The 16,745-nt window shown below is 42.4% G+C and overlaps 1 pseudogene across 1 annotated transcript in view; it reads right to left on the bottom strand.

The window, feature by feature from the left end:
- LOC143172217 (AP-3 complex subunit beta-1-like) overlaps positions 1-16,745 on the bottom strand; it is a 288,974-nt pseudogene that overhangs the window by 49,445 nt on the left and 222,784 nt on the right. The window contains exons 21-22 of the transcript XR_012997310.1: positions 6,844-7,063; positions 707-791 (exon numbers count right to left, since the gene is read on the bottom strand). The product of XR_012997310.1 is annotated as an AP-3 complex subunit beta-1-like (transcript). The remainder of the gene's footprint in view (positions 1-706; positions 792-6,843; positions 7,064-16,745) is intronic.

The following is a 16,745-nucleotide window of genomic DNA, read 5'->3' as shown; positions in this document are numbered from 1 at the left end:
ATTCTGTCCCTAATCATTTAAAAGAATCTACAGCATGAGGAACAGGCTTCTTTGGCTAGCAAATTTTGGGGTTGGTTTCACGCACTCATGTTACATAGATCACAAACAGCCATAATAAGCACTCAAGGTAGTAAAATTGCTCACACTATGTGCTTCTTTGATTTACAATTTCTTACAAGGAAGAACACATACAATAAACTCCAGCATACTAGTCAGACCTGACTGCTCCCTTCAAGGTGGTGTTATTAAGAAAAATCCAAAGAAGAGAGGGGAAAAAATAAAAATAAAGCTTAGGAACAGAGAAGTAATTTTAACTCTGAAGAGGAGTTCATGCTTCTACTTGATATCATTTACACCAAGGGAAAAACAGGACATCCCAAACACAACCTGTCAAAGAGTTTTAGAACTTAAACATATGATTTCAAACCTAGATTTGATCTTACCATCAAATCTGTGTTTTTAGAATCAAGTGGTAAAAAAATTTGGAAGACTGAAGAAAACTGATAATCCTTATAATAGTAAAACAGAAGAATAATTATGTCTTATTTCTCTAAAAACATCTTTGGTATACATCATGTTGTGAACTGTTGTTCAATTCTTTAGACATTTAATAAACAGCATGTCTGCTACTGTCAAGTAAACTTCAAAGTTACACTACTTTTGCCTTCCAAGGGCAAAAAATTACCCCCCCTCCCCAAAAACTCACCATAACTGGAAACTGGCAGTCTGAGTAGAATCACAGAAGTCGATACCCATTGAAACATTAATAGATCCTGCAGGCTCAAGGGATTCTACATGAAAACATTTTGAACAGGTAAAGTATATATGCAAAGCAACAGAAGACCCCAGATGCAAACCCCCAAACTTCACATAATTAGAAAAACTATATTAAAAAAAAAAAGCTCCATAAAAAAGATCCAATACTTGAAGTTTAATTTCAAGTAGGTATCACCCAAATGTCACACTTAGATGTTTAAGTGTCTTGGATCCCCCCTCCCCAGAGTTAAAGCACATGAAATGTTGCCATTTCAATCTTACGGCCCACCATCAACAAAATAAGGATTTGTATTAACAAAGCTAGGAAAACTATTTACAGAAAAAAATATATTGAAGTTCCATCCTTTTGCTTGTGTACAGATCCAGCATTGACATTTCATTTAGAATAACACCAGTTTGCCAATTTAGTTAATAAATAGTAAAACACAAAAAATATTAATAAAATTTACATTACTACATGCAGTAATAGAATCATAGAATCATTTAGGTTGGAAAAGACCTCTAAGATCATCGAGTCCAACTGTTAACCTAACACTAACAAGTCCACCACTAAACCATGTCCCTAAGTGCCACATCTACACATCTTTTAAATACCTCCAGGGATGGGGACTCAACCACTTCCCCGGGCAGCCTGTTCCAATGCTTGATAACCCTTTTGGTGAAGAAATTTTTCCTAATATCCAATCTAAACCTCCCCTGGCACAACTTGAGGCCATTTCCTCTCATCCTATCACTTGTTACTTGGGAGAAGAGACCAACACCCACCTCGCTACAACCTCCTTTCAGGTAGTTGTAGAGAGTGATAAGGTCTCCCCTGAGCCTCCTTTTCTGCAGGCTAAACAACCCCAGTTCCCTCAGCCGCTCCTCATAAGACTTGTTCTCCAGACCCTTCACCAGCTTCGTTGCCCTTTTTGGATGCACTCCAGCACCTCAATATCTTCCTTGTAGTGAGGGGCCCAAAACTGAACACAGTATTCAAGGTGCGGCCTCACCAGTGCCAAGTACAAATGGAAAATCACTTCCCTACTCCTGCTGGCCACACTATTCCTGATACAAGCCAGGATGCCATTGGCCTTCTTGGCCACCTGGGCACACTGCCGGCTCATGTTCAGCCGGCTGTCAACCAGCACCCCCAGGTCCTTTTCCGCCAGGCAGCTTTCCAGCCACTCTTCCCCAAGCCTGTAGCGCTGCATGGGGTTGTTGTGACCCAAGTGCAGGACCCGGCACTTAGCCTTGTTGAACCTCATACAGTTGGCCTCAGCCCATCGATCCAGCCTGTCCAGGTCCCTCTGCAGAGCCTTCCTACCCTCGAGCAGATCAACACTCCCGCCCAACTTGGTGTCGTCTGCAAACTTACTGAGGGTGCACTCGATCCCCTCGTCCAGATCATTGATAAAGATATTGAACAAGACCGGCCCCAAAACTGAGCCCTGGGGAACACCACTTGTGACTGGCCGCCAACTGGATTTAACTCCCTTCACCACAACTCTCTGGGCCCGGCCGTCCAGCCAGTTTTTTACCCAGCGAAGAGTACACCCGTCCAAGCCATGAGCAGCCAGTTTCTCCAGGAGAATGCTGTGGGAAACGGTGTCAAAGGCTTTACTAAAGTCCAGGTAGACAACATCCACAGCCTTTCCCTCATCCAATAAGTGGGTCACCTGGTCATAGAAGGAGATCAGGTTGGTCAAGCAGGACCTGCCTTTCATAAACCCATGCTGACTGGGCCTGATCACCTGGGTGTCCTGTACGTGCCGCGTGATGGCACTCAAGATGATCTGCTCCATAACCTTCCCCGGTACCAAGGTTAGACTGACAGGCCTGTAGTTCCCTGGATCCTCCTTCTGGCCCTTCTTGTAGATGGGCGTCACATTTGCTAACCTCCAGTCAACTGGGACCTCCCCGGTTAGCCAGGACTGCTGATAAATGGTTGAAAGTGGCTTGGTGAGCACTTCCGCCAGCTCCCTCAGTACCCTTGGGTGGATCCCATCCGGCCCCATAGACTTGTGTGTGTCTAAGTGGTGTAGCAGGTCGCTAACCATTTCCCCTTGGATTATGGGGGCTTCATTCTGCTCCCCATCCCTGTCTTCCAGCTCAGGGGGCTGGGTACCCCCAGAACAACTGGTCTTACTATTAAAGACTGAGGCAAAGAAGGCATTAAGTACCTCAGCCTTTTCCTCATCCCTTGTCACTATGTTTCCCCCCGCATCTCCTTAGCCCTCCTTTTGTTGTTAATGTATTTATAGAAACATTTTTTTTTTTATTGTCTTTTACCACAGTAGCCAGATTAAGTTCTAGTTGGGCTTTGGCCCTTCTAATTTTCTCTCTGCATAACCTCACAACATCCTTGTAGTCCTCCTGAGTTGCCTGCCCCTTCTTCCAAAGGTCATAAACTCTCTTTTTTTCCCTGAGTTCAAGCCAAAGCTCTCTGTTCAGCCAGACCGGTCTTAGTCCCTGCCAGCTCGTCTTTCAGCACATGGGGACGGCCTGCTCCTGCGCCTTTAAGATTTCCTTCTTGAAGAATTTCCAGCCTTCCTGGACTCCTTTGCCCTTCAGGACTGCCTCCCAAGGGACTCTGTCAACCAGGCCCCTAAACAGGCCAAAGTCTGCCCTCTGGAAGTCCAAGGTAGCAGTTCTGCTGACCCCCCTCCTTACTTCCCCGAGAATCGAAAACTCTCTCATTTGCCCAAGACAGCCTCCAACCATCACATCACCCACAAGTCCTTCTCTGTTCACAAACAACAGGTCCAGCGGGGAGCCTTCCCTAGTTGGCTCATTCACCAGCTGTGTCAGGAAGTTATCTTCCACACACTCCAGGAACATCATAGACTCTTTCCTCTCTGCTCTATTGTATTTCCAGCAGACGTCCGGGAAGTTGAAGTCCCCCACGAGAACAAGGGCTAGCGATCGCGAGGCTTCTCCCAGCTGTTTATAGAATATTTCATCTGCCCCTTCATCCTGGTTGGGTGGTCTGTAACAGACTCCCACCATATCTGCCTTGTTGGCCTTTCCCCTTATTCTTACCCATAAACACTCAACCCTATCATCACCATCATTAAGCTCTAGACAATCAAAACACTCCCTAACATACAGGGCTACCCCATCGCCTCTCCTTCCTTGCCTATCCCTTCTGAAGAGTTTGTAGCCATCCATTGCAGCACTCCAGTTGTGCGAGTCATCCCACCGTGTTTCCGTGATAGCAACTATATCATAGTTTTCCAGCTGCACAATGGCTTCCAACTCCTCCTGTTTGTTGCCCATGCTGCATGCATTGGTGTAGATGCACTTCAGGTAGGCTACTGATCCCACCACCTTTTTTGGGGGAGAAGCCCTAATTCCTATGCAACTGTTCTCAGGCGCTTCCGTGGTTTCTAACACATCAATAACCCTTGTGTCTTTGCTGTCGCGTGGATCTCCATCCCCTACCTCCACTGGGATGGCAGACCAAAGGACCTTGCTAGCAACAGAAAAAGAGTGTGGTTTACTTATTTCCCAATGTTTTGCTTGCATTAGTTATGGAAGAGAGCAGAAAGATTATGAACCCAAAATGGAAGATAATTTTGTGCTTTACAAGCAGTGCAGAATGAGGCAATTCTCAAATTAAGGTATCAAGAGACATGCTCATTCTTAGTTTCTTGGCTATACCACTATACTGTTTCCTCGATGTTGTAGAGATAAGGCTTTGTTTTGGTAGGAGGGAAAAGCTTTCTTTATATAAGAAGTAGGTATTAAAAACAAGCATTAGAGCAGTTTGACTTCTCAAGATTACAAGAAATAAAACTTAAAAGCACTGTTAAAAGAGAGGAATTCAAATAAAAATGATTGGGCAGGCAGAAAAAAGTCTAATTTCCAGCTTATACATTAGTGTATCTGATGCTTTTCAGGAACTGAAGAGCAGGCAGCTGCTCCATGACAAAAGGAAACAAAATTTAACTATATCAAGATTAAGTTTTGAAAAATATGGAAAACATGGAGGCAAAGACTAAACTAATGCTAGGGAATGAATAGAAAAAAGTATTTCAAGAAAAGAAGTCTGTGTAAAGCACTGAAAGATTGCAGGCTCCAGCTCAAATTCAGACTAAACTTTACCGAAGTCTTTGAGCTTAATGTTTTCAAATGGGGTTTCAAAGGCACTTAGCCAACAAGAAAATACTGTGCACAAGGACGTAGGTGAAATCATTTGGCCCAGTTCTACTGGCAAAATCAGGGCAATCACCAATAGTAATTGCAGTGATGGAGGCAAAACTAGATTTATATTCCAGTTGGAATACCTGTCTACACTGACACTTCTGTTGGTTCCGCTGGGCAAATTATAGGACGTGTTTTCCAAATGCTGGAAACACAGAAGGTAATAAGAACAACAGGGTATATAAACGAAGTTCTAAAAAGTGACAAAGAATACAGGAAATTTGCATTCAAGCAAGAAAAGCAACATTTTTGGAAGGAACTACAGATGATATACAACTTATTTTCTGCAAAACAAACAGCTTCACAGGACAGATAACACAATAGTGTGTCTCTTGGGGAAATAAATACTTTGAAGAGTAGGATTGTGTTGTGGAATTTAAGAAACCTGAACTGGATAGCTTATTAATTCCAGAATTTTTCATGTTTTTTATGTGAGAGAAGTGAATGCTACTGTTCACTGACTGTTATTGTGAGTACAATATCTCCTGATCTGATTTATAGTATTACTAGTTTTCTACTTTTAAGCCTTTGTGACTTTATTTCTCTGAATGTTTAAAGGGAGGGATATAAAATTAGGCTGATGGTCAAAACTAACTTGAAATCAGAACTCTGCACTGGACTTCTTACCTTGAGGAATAAACACCAAACAGTTCACTTAAAATTAATATCCTTCCTGAAAGTAACTGTCATGATCAAGTATACATCATTATCAAAATGCAAATGGTTCCAAAATTTTAACTCTGAAAAAAACTGTCAACACATTTGTAGTGTTGTACAACTGCTTTTGTAGCTATTTGGCATAAATCTGTATAGTCTTTTCAATGTTAAAAAAAATAAGTATTTCAATAGAATACAGCAATTTAATACCAAACATCTTTTTAACTACTGAAAACTAAGAATACTCTTTAATTCACTGTTGTGCTTTAAGAACTTATTTCTGTATTCTTCTAACATGATATGGATTCACATAGTATTGTAGCTCAGTACAAGAGAAGAAACGCATCTGAAGTACAGGATGTACTTTGTGTCAAAAAGGAACATGTCCGTCCTTTCCATTTATATTATGAAATAGAGACACTTTTGTTCCTTCTGCCTATACCACAATGCCCTAAAACAAAGAATTGCTGAGAAAAGAAAGTAGGTTGTGAGCACAGGTACTACACTTGAATAAAAGTTGCCACGATCTGCGTTCTTCTTTCCAAGTTTTCTACTCTTTTCCATTAACAGAAATTTAGCAAAAAAACATCCCATTTGGAAGGTAGAAACTAAAACAATATAGGTTAGGACTGAATACAGCATTGCTTTACTGAATTAACACACAGTACCTAATCTGAGAAGCGACACTGCAGAAGTATGGTAGACACATACTAGATTAAAACATACACTTTCACTCCACTGCCAAAAGCTCATGAGGGAAACTCTGAGACACCAAATTAAATAATACATCTACAAATTTTCTTTAAAGCTTGGCATGAAAATCATTGTGAATATCTAAATAAAAACCTGATACTTAATAGTAGCCCATTATATCCATTCTGGACTAAGGCTGTAAGAGAATTAAAGTTTGTGGGGTGAGAGAAAAATTTTATTATATCAACTGGAATTGATATAGTATAATTGATAATTGAACAAGCAGGTAAACTTTCAGGCATGGAAGTTCTGATCTAAGGAGTTATTTTCAAAGTCAAATACAAGTAGGGAGAAACTGAATGAAACTTTTGTTAAAATCAGATTACCTAAGAAAAGATAGCTACATGAGTATGTATGTGTGTGTGCATACATATATATGAGTATACATATGACCATGCAAAACCACTTTTCTATATTTGAAATTTTGCAAAAGATTAAGATTCTGTCTTTTTAAAGAGAAGATACGATTACCTATTGGATTAAACTCATGCATCCTCATGCCTGTAGGTAACTTTCCCCCTATGTGAATATTCTCTATCTTCTGATCAGTTGTATTTGTTACTGTCACTTGCACAGATACTATACGATCACCAAAAATACATGGCTGTCTTGAGAAGTGATAATGAGCTGCTAATCCTTTTCGATGAAGCAGTTCATGTGTTTTTGTTGGCACAGAGACTTGGGTAGTGACCTGTTAAGTACATAACAACAGTTGGTGAATGTTGTAAGAGAAGAACAGATAAAATGACAATTAAATATTACACTTTTCACTCAGCTAGAATGCCTGCTTTCTAGTCGGGATTCTGGTGATCTGGAAACATGTAAGGACATATTCAAATCCATAAACAAAATGCAATAATAGATATTTTTAAGAGTGTCTAAAAATAACATTTCTGGTGCTGAGAACTAGCAGCTTTAATTTTGTTGTATTTGCCTCATTTTATCATTATAAATCTGTTTTCAATATTTTAACTCTGCAGTTATGCACTAAATTATCGGGGTTTTTTTTTAAGAGTTACAGCTAAAATAATTACGTTGTTTCCAACAAGAAGTCTCTCTCCATTCTATGCATCAGAACTCAAGGGTGACCCCAAGCCCACCATGTACTATGGAAGAATAGTGAGAAATTGTTGTCTCCTTCTCTTGTTAAAACCACAAAAAACGTTGCCTAACAATTACACCAGTGAAATACTAAAAACAGAGTTGTACAGAGCAGAGGGATGTTGCCACTTTTTAAAATGTCTTGCTGCCACATGCAATAAGAGAAATCTCAAGGATGTTTGGGTCCATTCTATCCTGAAGAAGTAGCAACATAAAAGACATTTAGTGTGCAACCAAATTCCCAGGAGATACTGCTGGTCAGGAAATCCCTAATCATGAGCTCAAAAGTTCAAAAGTAAGGAATATGCAGAAAACAGATGAAAAGTGAATTTGAATTCTTTAAACAAGTTTTAAGGAAAGGCTAGGAAATTACATTGAAAAGTAAAGCCATACAAACAGAACACAGAGGTTGAAAAAGCCAAATGCTCAGCACGAAAATCCCATTTGTCTAAGCAATGCACTATGAGCTACTGAACTTTATAGTATATCTGCTAGGTATATCTGTTTATCTGTTTCCACTGCTGAGTGTCCATCTTCTCTTGCCCTATCCGTAGCCCTGAATGCGTAACTAAGTGAAAGAGACAACTGCAAATAAAAGGATGTTCAAGAATCAAAGCAGCTAAGCAAGGAGAAATGGCTTTTATCTTGCCTTCCCTACAAAACTCTTAGAGGTTGCTACATTTTCCTGACTGCCACAATTTAACACTGAGGGGCTGATCTGAAGACTTAGTGACCATTTCCCGTAATATGGGAAGCTGGTAAGTGCTGGGATTTAAACCCACAAGGTACTACAGAAATGGGAGAGTATCTGGAAAACATAAGGCTGTAAAGAATCCTGTTAAAAAACTTTACAAGTTACCAAGCACATAACAGAGATCTTCATCTCTGAGCACCAGTTTCTGAACTGGAAAGCAAGGCGAGTAATATGTTACCGTAAGTTGGCAAATTAAAAACTCTCTAAGACTCAATATGGAGTTTTAGAAAGCAGGCATTCTTTATTGCGGCGCCAGGCGCACAGGGGATCGCTCCACCTAGTGTGCGCGCCAAGCTGCTCAACTATATGAGTTGGTACAGGACAGATGGAGATGGTATGTGGTGTTGGATTGTTTCATGTTGAAGTCAGTTCTGGTACCATCATCGCTGTGCTTTGCTTGGTTTCATCGAAGTTATTCTTCATTAGTCTGGGTGATTCTTAAAGTAATATAATTAGTATGGCATATAATATTATGTAGTACTTAACATCACATAATTCAGATCATTGGCTATTCTCACCCAAAATCAAATCCCCTTGAGGTACACATCAGACTTCCCCATCCTTCCGCATTATCCACCAAGTGCACCCAGGTCCTTGAGCAAAAGCAATCCCATGGATGGGTTTGCCTTTGCCCGAGGCAGGAATAACCCAAACTGTTTTCCCCAACATATTTTTTATGTGCACTACGGGGACTTTATTCCCATCTACAGTACGTAAGAGTTCTGACTGGGCAGGGCCAGCTCGATTGGCAGATCCCCTCATGTTGACTAACCAGGTGGCCTTTGCTAAAAGTGTATCCCAATGTTTGAATGTCCCGCCACCCATTGCTCTCAGTGTAGTCTTTAACAGTCCACTGTATCGTTCAATTTTCCTGGAGGCTGGTGCATGATAGGGGATGCCAATATATAGGCATATATATACCCAGGCAGCAATATCTTGCCACAATGCGGCAGCCCAGATGGGTTTGCCTCTGCGCTGCCAGTTGCTCTGCTTCCATTGCTGCAACCACCTTCACAGGGCATTTGCCACCATCCATGAGTCAGTACAGAGATAGAGCACTGGCCACTTCTCTCGGTCAGCAATGTCTAAAGCCAGCTGGATGGCCTTTACTTCTGCAAATTGGCTCGATTCACCTTCTCCTTCAGCAGTTTCTACAACTTGTTGCATAGGACTCCATACAGCAGCTTTCCACCTCCGATGCTTTCCCACAAGATGACAGGACCCATCAGTGAACAGGGCATATTGCTTCTCATTTTCTGGGAGTTCATTATACATTGGGGCCTCCTCAGCACGCGTCACCTCCTCCTCTGGCGATATTCCAAAATCTTTGCCCTCTGGCCAATCCATGATCACTTCCAGGATTCCTGGGCGACTGGGGTTTCTTATTCGAGCCCGTTGTGTGATCAGTGCGACCCACTTCCTCCATGTAGCATCAGTTGCATGTTGTGTACAGGGGACCCTCCCTCTGAACATCCAGCCCAGCACCGGCAGTCGGGGTGCCAGGAGGAGCTGTGCTTCAGTGCCGATCACTTCCGAAGCAGCTCAAACCCCTTCACATGCTGCCAATATCTCTTTTTCAGTTGGAGTATAGCAGGCTTCAGATCCTCTGTATCCCCGACTCCAAAACCCTAGGGGTCGACCTCGAGTCTCCCCTGGTGCTTTCTGCCAGAGGCTCCAGGTAGGGCCATTCTCCCCGGCTGCGGTGTAGAGCACATTTTTTACATATTCTCCTGCCCGGACTGACCCCAGGGCTACTGCGTGAACTATCTCCTCTTTAATTTGTTCAAAAGCTTGTCGTTGCTCAGGGCCCCATTTGAAATTGTTCTTCTTCCGGGTCACTTGATAGAGAGGGCTTATGATCAGACTGTAATTTGGAACATGCATTCTCCAAAAACCCAGGACGCCTAAGAAAGCTTGTGTTTCCTTTTTGCTAGTTGGTGGAGACATGGCTGTTATTTTGTTGATCACATCCATTGGGATCTGACGACGTCCATCTTGCCATTTTATTCCTAAAAACTGGATCTCCTGCGCAGGTCCCTTGACCTTACTTTGTTTTATGGCAAAACCGGCCTTCAGCAGGATTTGGACTATTTCCTTCCCTTTCTCAAAAACTTCTCCTGCTGTGTTGCCCCACACAATGATGTCATCAATGGATTGTAGGTGTTCTGGAGCCTAACCCTGTTCCAGTGCAGTCTGGATCAGTCCATGGCAAATGGTGGGGCTGTGTTTCCACCCCTGGGGCAGTCGGTTCCAGGTGTACTGGACGCCCCTCCAAGTGAAAGCAAACTGTGGCCTGCACTCTGCTGCCAAAGGGATTGAGAAAAATGCATTAGCGATATCAGTTGTGGCATACCACTTGGCTGCCTTTGACTCCAATTCGTATTGAAGTTCCAGCATGTCTGGCACGGCAGTACTCAGCGGTGGCATGACTTCATTTAGGCCACGATAGTCTACTGTCAGTCTCCACTCTCCATTAGACTTCCGCACTGGCCATATGGGACTGTTAAAGGGTGAACAAGTCTTGCTGATCACTCCTTGACTCTCCAGTCGACAAATCAGCTCATGAATGGGAATCAAGGAGTCTCGGTTGGTGCGATATTGCCGCCGGTGCACTGTGGTGGTAGCGATTGGCACCTGTTGGTCTTCGACCTTCGGCAACCCCACAACAGAGGGGTCCTCCGAGAGACCAGGCAAGGTGGACAGCTGTTTAATTTCTTCCGTCTCCAAGGCAGCTATACCAAAAGCCCACCGGTACCCTTTTGGGTCCTTGAAATACCCTCTCCTGAGGTAGTCTACGCCAAGGATGCACGGAGCCTCTAGGCCAGTCACAATGGGGTGCTTCTGCCACCCATTCCCAGTTAGACTTAGTTCGGCTTCCAATACAGTTAGCTGTGGGGATCTCCCCGTCACCCCAGAAATACAGATGGGTTCTGCCCCTATATAGCTTGATGGCGTTAGGGTACGCCGTGCACCGGTGTCTACTAGAGCCTTATACTTCTGTGGGTCTGATGTGCCAGGCCACCAAATCCACACAGTCCAGTAAACCCGGTTGTCCCTTTCCTCCCCCTGGCTGGAGGCAGGGCCCCTCTAATCCTCATCACAGTATTCGTTTCTCATTTCTTGTACATACGAGTCATAAGTCACTTCATTAAGATCAGAAGTCAGATCAGCCCTTCTACTCTGTCTGGGGAACTGCCCGCTGGAAACTGGAGCAGCAATTTTCCTGGAAGAACCCCCTTCTGTGGTTGTTTTCCCTTGCAACTCACGTACCTATACCTCTAGGGCTGCAGTAGGTTTTCCATCCCACTTCCTCATGTCTTCTCCGTGGTCACACAGGTAAAACCATAGGGTGCCCCGTGGTGTGTACCCTTTACATTCTCTCTCTTGAGCAAAAGAACGCTGACTCCTAATAGCCGAGATACTGGTCCGTACAGGTGAGGAGTAGGACCTATCCTCTCTGAGTTGCTGGACCTCCCGGGACAGTTTCTCCACAGCCGAGATGAGGGAGGAAGAGAGACTTTTCTCATATTGCCGGAGATGGCCAGCCAATTCATCCACTGTTTGTTCCTCTCCACCTTTCCAGGTCATCACTGCCAATGAATTGGCATATGACGATGGTGAGCTCCGTAAAAACTTCCGCCACATGGGTTGCCTGCTCTCGACTTCGTCTGGATCTTTAGATAGTTGTTCGTTGTTCAGGTCACCATAAATCATCTCCATCACAGCTAATTCTCTCAGAAACTGGATACCCTTCTCCATGGTGGCCCACTTGCTTGGGCGACATATGACATCTTCCTTAAAGGGATACCTTTCCTTCACGCTTGACAAGAGTCGCCTCCAAAGGCTGAGGACTCGTGCCCCTTTCCCAATCGCTTTGTCAATGCCCCCTTCCCTAGAAAGGGATCCCAGCTGCTTGGCTTCCCTACCCTCTAATTCCAGGCTACTGGCTCCATTATCCCAGCATCGGAGCAGCCAGGTGACAATATGCTCGCCTGGACGACGGCTCAAATCTTTTCGTATATCTCGCAGCTCACTCAGGGATAGGGATCGGGTGGTCACTGCCTCGTTTATGAGTTCTTCCTCTTCTTCCTCCCTGAGCAGTGGCTGGCCCTCCTCCTCCTGTTCTCGTGATGGCCCTTCTCCAGGGTAGTCTGCCTCTTCCTCTTTTTCCTCTGGCTCCCTTTTCGAAGAAGTTTCTTCCTCCCTTACTAAACGAGCTGACTTTCGCTTCCAAGATTTCTTCTTGTGTACAGGGGCGACTGATACTGGCACAGGTTGGCTTTTTGGTTCAGCCACAGTGCGTGTCGCCGGGGTCTGAGTGGCCGCAGGGCCTGTCGCTGGGGTCTGAGTGGCCGCAGGGTGTGTCGCTGGGGTCAGAGTGGCTGCAGAGCCTGTCGCTGGTGTCAGAATGGCCACAGGGCCTGTTGCGGGGGTCTGAGTAGCCGCAGAGCGTGTCGCTGGGGTCGGAGTGGCCGCAGGGCATGTCGCCAGGGTCTGAGTGTCCGCAGTGCATGTCGTTTTACTGTCAGAGCCAGAGACCTTCTCTTCCCTTTGAGGGTACTAAATGGTGTTGAACAGGGCTCGGTAGGCATGGGCCAGGCCCCAGTACGTTGCAGTGATCTGCATCTCTCTGGAGTTGCCAGGGTGACTGCATACTTTGTCCAAATATTCTACTAACTCTTCAGGATTCTGCACTTGCTCAGGGGTGAAGTTCCAAAACACTGGGGGTGCCCATTGGCCTAGGTACTTGCCCATCTTGTCCCACACACCCTGCCACTCATAATTATTCAGCCTTGGGGCAGATCTCTGGACGATATTCTTAAATTGCTTATCACCTTTAGACAAAACCAAAACAATATTCCCAAGGAGTATTAATAGAAGTATCTTAACTACCCAAGGCTGTTCAAAATACTGACAAGTTACTGTAATGAAGGAGGAAACATCATAGAAGAAGGTAGTGACTCTGCCATTCTGTATTTCTTCCGTGAAAAACCTCTCAGAAAAGTTACTGCAATTGCTAGTTGTCTCCACGAAATGGTATCCGTGGTACAGTAACGGCTTCATTGCGAAACTTACATACCACACTAAGGTCAAGGTCAATGTTCTAAAAACAAACCTCACAAGCGAGACATCACTAATCACTGCAGACCACAGCAAACTGCAACAACCAACACCAAACTTTAACATGTACAGCAGGAAAAAGAGCGCGATGCAGATTAGACCAACCAATATCGAGAACAGAGAAACCAACATTGTGACCCACAACTATTAACAGATATAAGTTCCTTAATACACTCCGGTTAATCTGTTATAATCTCAAACCCTTTGTGCCCCACGTTGGGTGCCAAAAAGGACTGTCGTGGTTTAATTTCAGTCGGCAACTGAGCACCACGCAGCTGCTCGCTCACTCCCCCCCCACCCGGTGGGATGGGGGAGAGAATTGGAAGAGCACAAGTGAGAAAAAACTCGTGGGTTGAGATAAAAACAGTTTCATAATTGAAATAAAATAATAATAATGTAATAATAACAATAATAATAATAATACACAAAGCAAGTGATGCACAGTACAATTGCTCACCACCCGCTGACCGATGCCCAGCCAGTCCCCGAGCAGCGGCCCCCCCGGCCAGCTTTCCCCAGTTTATGTACTGAGCATGACGTCACATGGTATGGAATATCCCTTTGGCCAGTTTGGCTGTGCCCCCCTCCCAGCTTCTTGTGCACCTCCAGCCTTCTCGGTCGGTAGAGCATGGGAATCTAAAAAGTCCTTGACTAGTGTAAGCATTACCTAGCAACAACTAAAACATTGGTGTGTTATCAACTTTGTTCTCATCCTAAATCCAAAACACAGCACTGTACCAGCTACTAGGAAGGAAATTAACTCTATCCCTGCCGAAACCAGGACAGACTGTAATTAAAATAACACATACAGGATGTGATTGAGCAAACACCTCTACAAAAACTTCCATATCAGATTTCACTTTCAACTTTTTACCTAGTGTTTCTTTCTCTAATGCACAAAACCTCTGGTATTAGTTTTTTTAGAAACAAATTAATGATCTATCAGTAACCTTCACTGTGAAGATTAAAAGGCAATTTTAGAATATGTCTGAACTGAAGAAACTCCACAATCCCAACTTTGAATCTGTACAATTTTTTAATAAATTTTAAGTAAATTGGTGAAGTTAAAACCAATATTTTGAAGTACACTAGCTTCTCTGTGATAACATATAGCTTGTTTTATTATTATTATTAATAGGAATGAAAACATAAAAAGTTAGTCAGAAGTCCAACATATAGATACATATGCATACTCAGAGAGCAAAATCCCTCACTATACTTAAATTGTAACGCTGACTCAAATTTTATCGAAACCTTTCTGTGATTTTTACTTAGAGATTTTAATCTATGCCCCTTACAACGTTACTTCTCATATTCATTTCACTTGTGAGCCCATTGACTTTTATTTTCAATATCATACTTATACAAAGCAATAGGCATGCAAAGGATAGCCAGAATAACGCTATTATGTTTTAACAATCTTCCTTCCCATAGAACATTAATCTTCAGTTGCATTTAACATGGCAGTACTCGAAATAAATAAAATGTATATATCCTGAACAAAGGAATTTAGTTCTGGAAAATTAGAATTCTCAAGCTGTCTACCTGCTAACGAGGGTTGTGAGCTGGCAAAGGTTGGTGTGACTGTAAGGCAGTTTACTTAACAGTTGCATCAGTCTGGTAAAAAGAGTTTTTTTTTTAATTTTAAAATTTTTAATGCATACAATTGCAATACTTAAAGAAACCGATAGGGGAGATACGTGCAATCACTCTGGGGTTAAAACAATCCTGCAAAGAGTTAACAGAACAAGAAACATCTAGTAACCAGGAGATAACTCCCTACAAATCTTACACAGCATATGTTTAAATAATAGAATTCATTTATGTACCTTTGGATGGTTTATGAAAATAGCCAATCAATTCCGGAGACACAACATTATTTCTAAAGGAAATCTATGTGGCTCATGATGCCTGCAGATACAGAGACAAACCACACATTTTATCAGTTTATTACAGTAAGCAAATAAGCATGGAATGAGAGTGCACATAACTGTCTACTTAACACTTACCGAAACATTTATAAGAGCTGTTATCTCCCTAATAACAGAGTGTGCAATTTTAGAGAGGATAAAATCTTCATATTTAACACTTCACTAAAAAGTAGTTGAAGAGCGTAAAATGAAAAATACTCCGTGCAGTTAGCTGGTAATGGACCACATTATCAACATTATAACTCAAGTTATATTTATAGGATACAAACTAGTCATTAATAGTTATTTTAAGACATAGCGTGCCTGCTTTTTTTGGGTTAAAATTATTAAGATTAAACTTGCAAAACTTTTTTTTCTTTAATACAGCTGTTTAGAATGACAGAAATACAAAAATTAAAATATAGACTGTCCTCCCACCCTGTTTTGACTGAAAGCCACCATGAATTAAAAGTCAGCATAAGGACTCCACAGTGATATCATATGGGAACACTATATTGGTATGAGTCAGACTGGCCCCCATGCTAACTGCACATGTTGAAAGATGATCCATCGCCCTAAAAGAAGCTGCAAATATTTTTAAATTACTTCTTATATAATAGCAAGAGGGGCAATATTAGGATTTTGCCTTAAAAGTCCCCCACTCATCAACCACATAAAGGGAAAAGTGTACGATCACTGACAGTACTTTTGGCTTTCTTTATCACAACAGAGCTGACTAGTTACAAACCACCGAATCCTCTGCACATGAACATGCTTGATTTTGCCAGCTCAGTAAGTCCTTAATAATTAAGTTCAAGTTAATACAACCCCCCCTATTTTTCATAATTATTTAAAATAAAAAGCACTACAGGGTTTATTAAACCTACTACAGAAAACAGAGCTGGACAGACTTTCCTGTATGAAGTGATGGTGGTGGTGGTGTTATTTTTACGAAGGAGCACATAATTATGTCTGTTGTCTTTTTTTATTTTGTATTTGTTCCTCAGCTTAATAATGCTGTAATAATAAACATAGATTAATTTTTGATCCTGATTCAGAAATGTATATATGTTTAGATAAAACATATATTATTGGAAAAAAATATTTGCTTCCAAGAATGACAATAATTATAGTTCTATTCCTCTAAATTACATTCTGTTAAAGCGGTGGACTGAATCATTTAATCTAAGTAGCCCTTCTACTGCTCTCCTATTGGCAATATCCATGACAATCCAAGAATGACCTACTAATCTGAGAGCGCTACATCCTCTCTTACACTCACTGTAAGGCTATGCTCCAGTAACTCTGGAACAGCTAAGAGAAGAAGGGCTATCATGTAGCCCAGCCATATTTACATGATCTTTCAACTGAAGCTATAAGAACAATTTAACAATAATTTTATAGTATTAGGAGAAAGATGTAAAACCAGGCAAACAAAGGAAAGACAACTGCTGGCAGGAAACAGTATATTAATGATCTTTTGCTCC

Source organism: Aptenodytes patagonicus, chromosome W (assembly GCF_965638725.1).
Source record: "Aptenodytes patagonicus chromosome W, bAptPat1.pri.cur, whole genome shotgun sequence".
Lineage (NCBI taxonomy): Eukaryota > Metazoa > Chordata > Aves > Sphenisciformes > Spheniscidae > Aptenodytes > Aptenodytes patagonicus.
The sequence above is the reverse complement of the archived record's forward strand: the minus strand, read 5'-3'. Positions and strand labels throughout refer to the sequence as shown.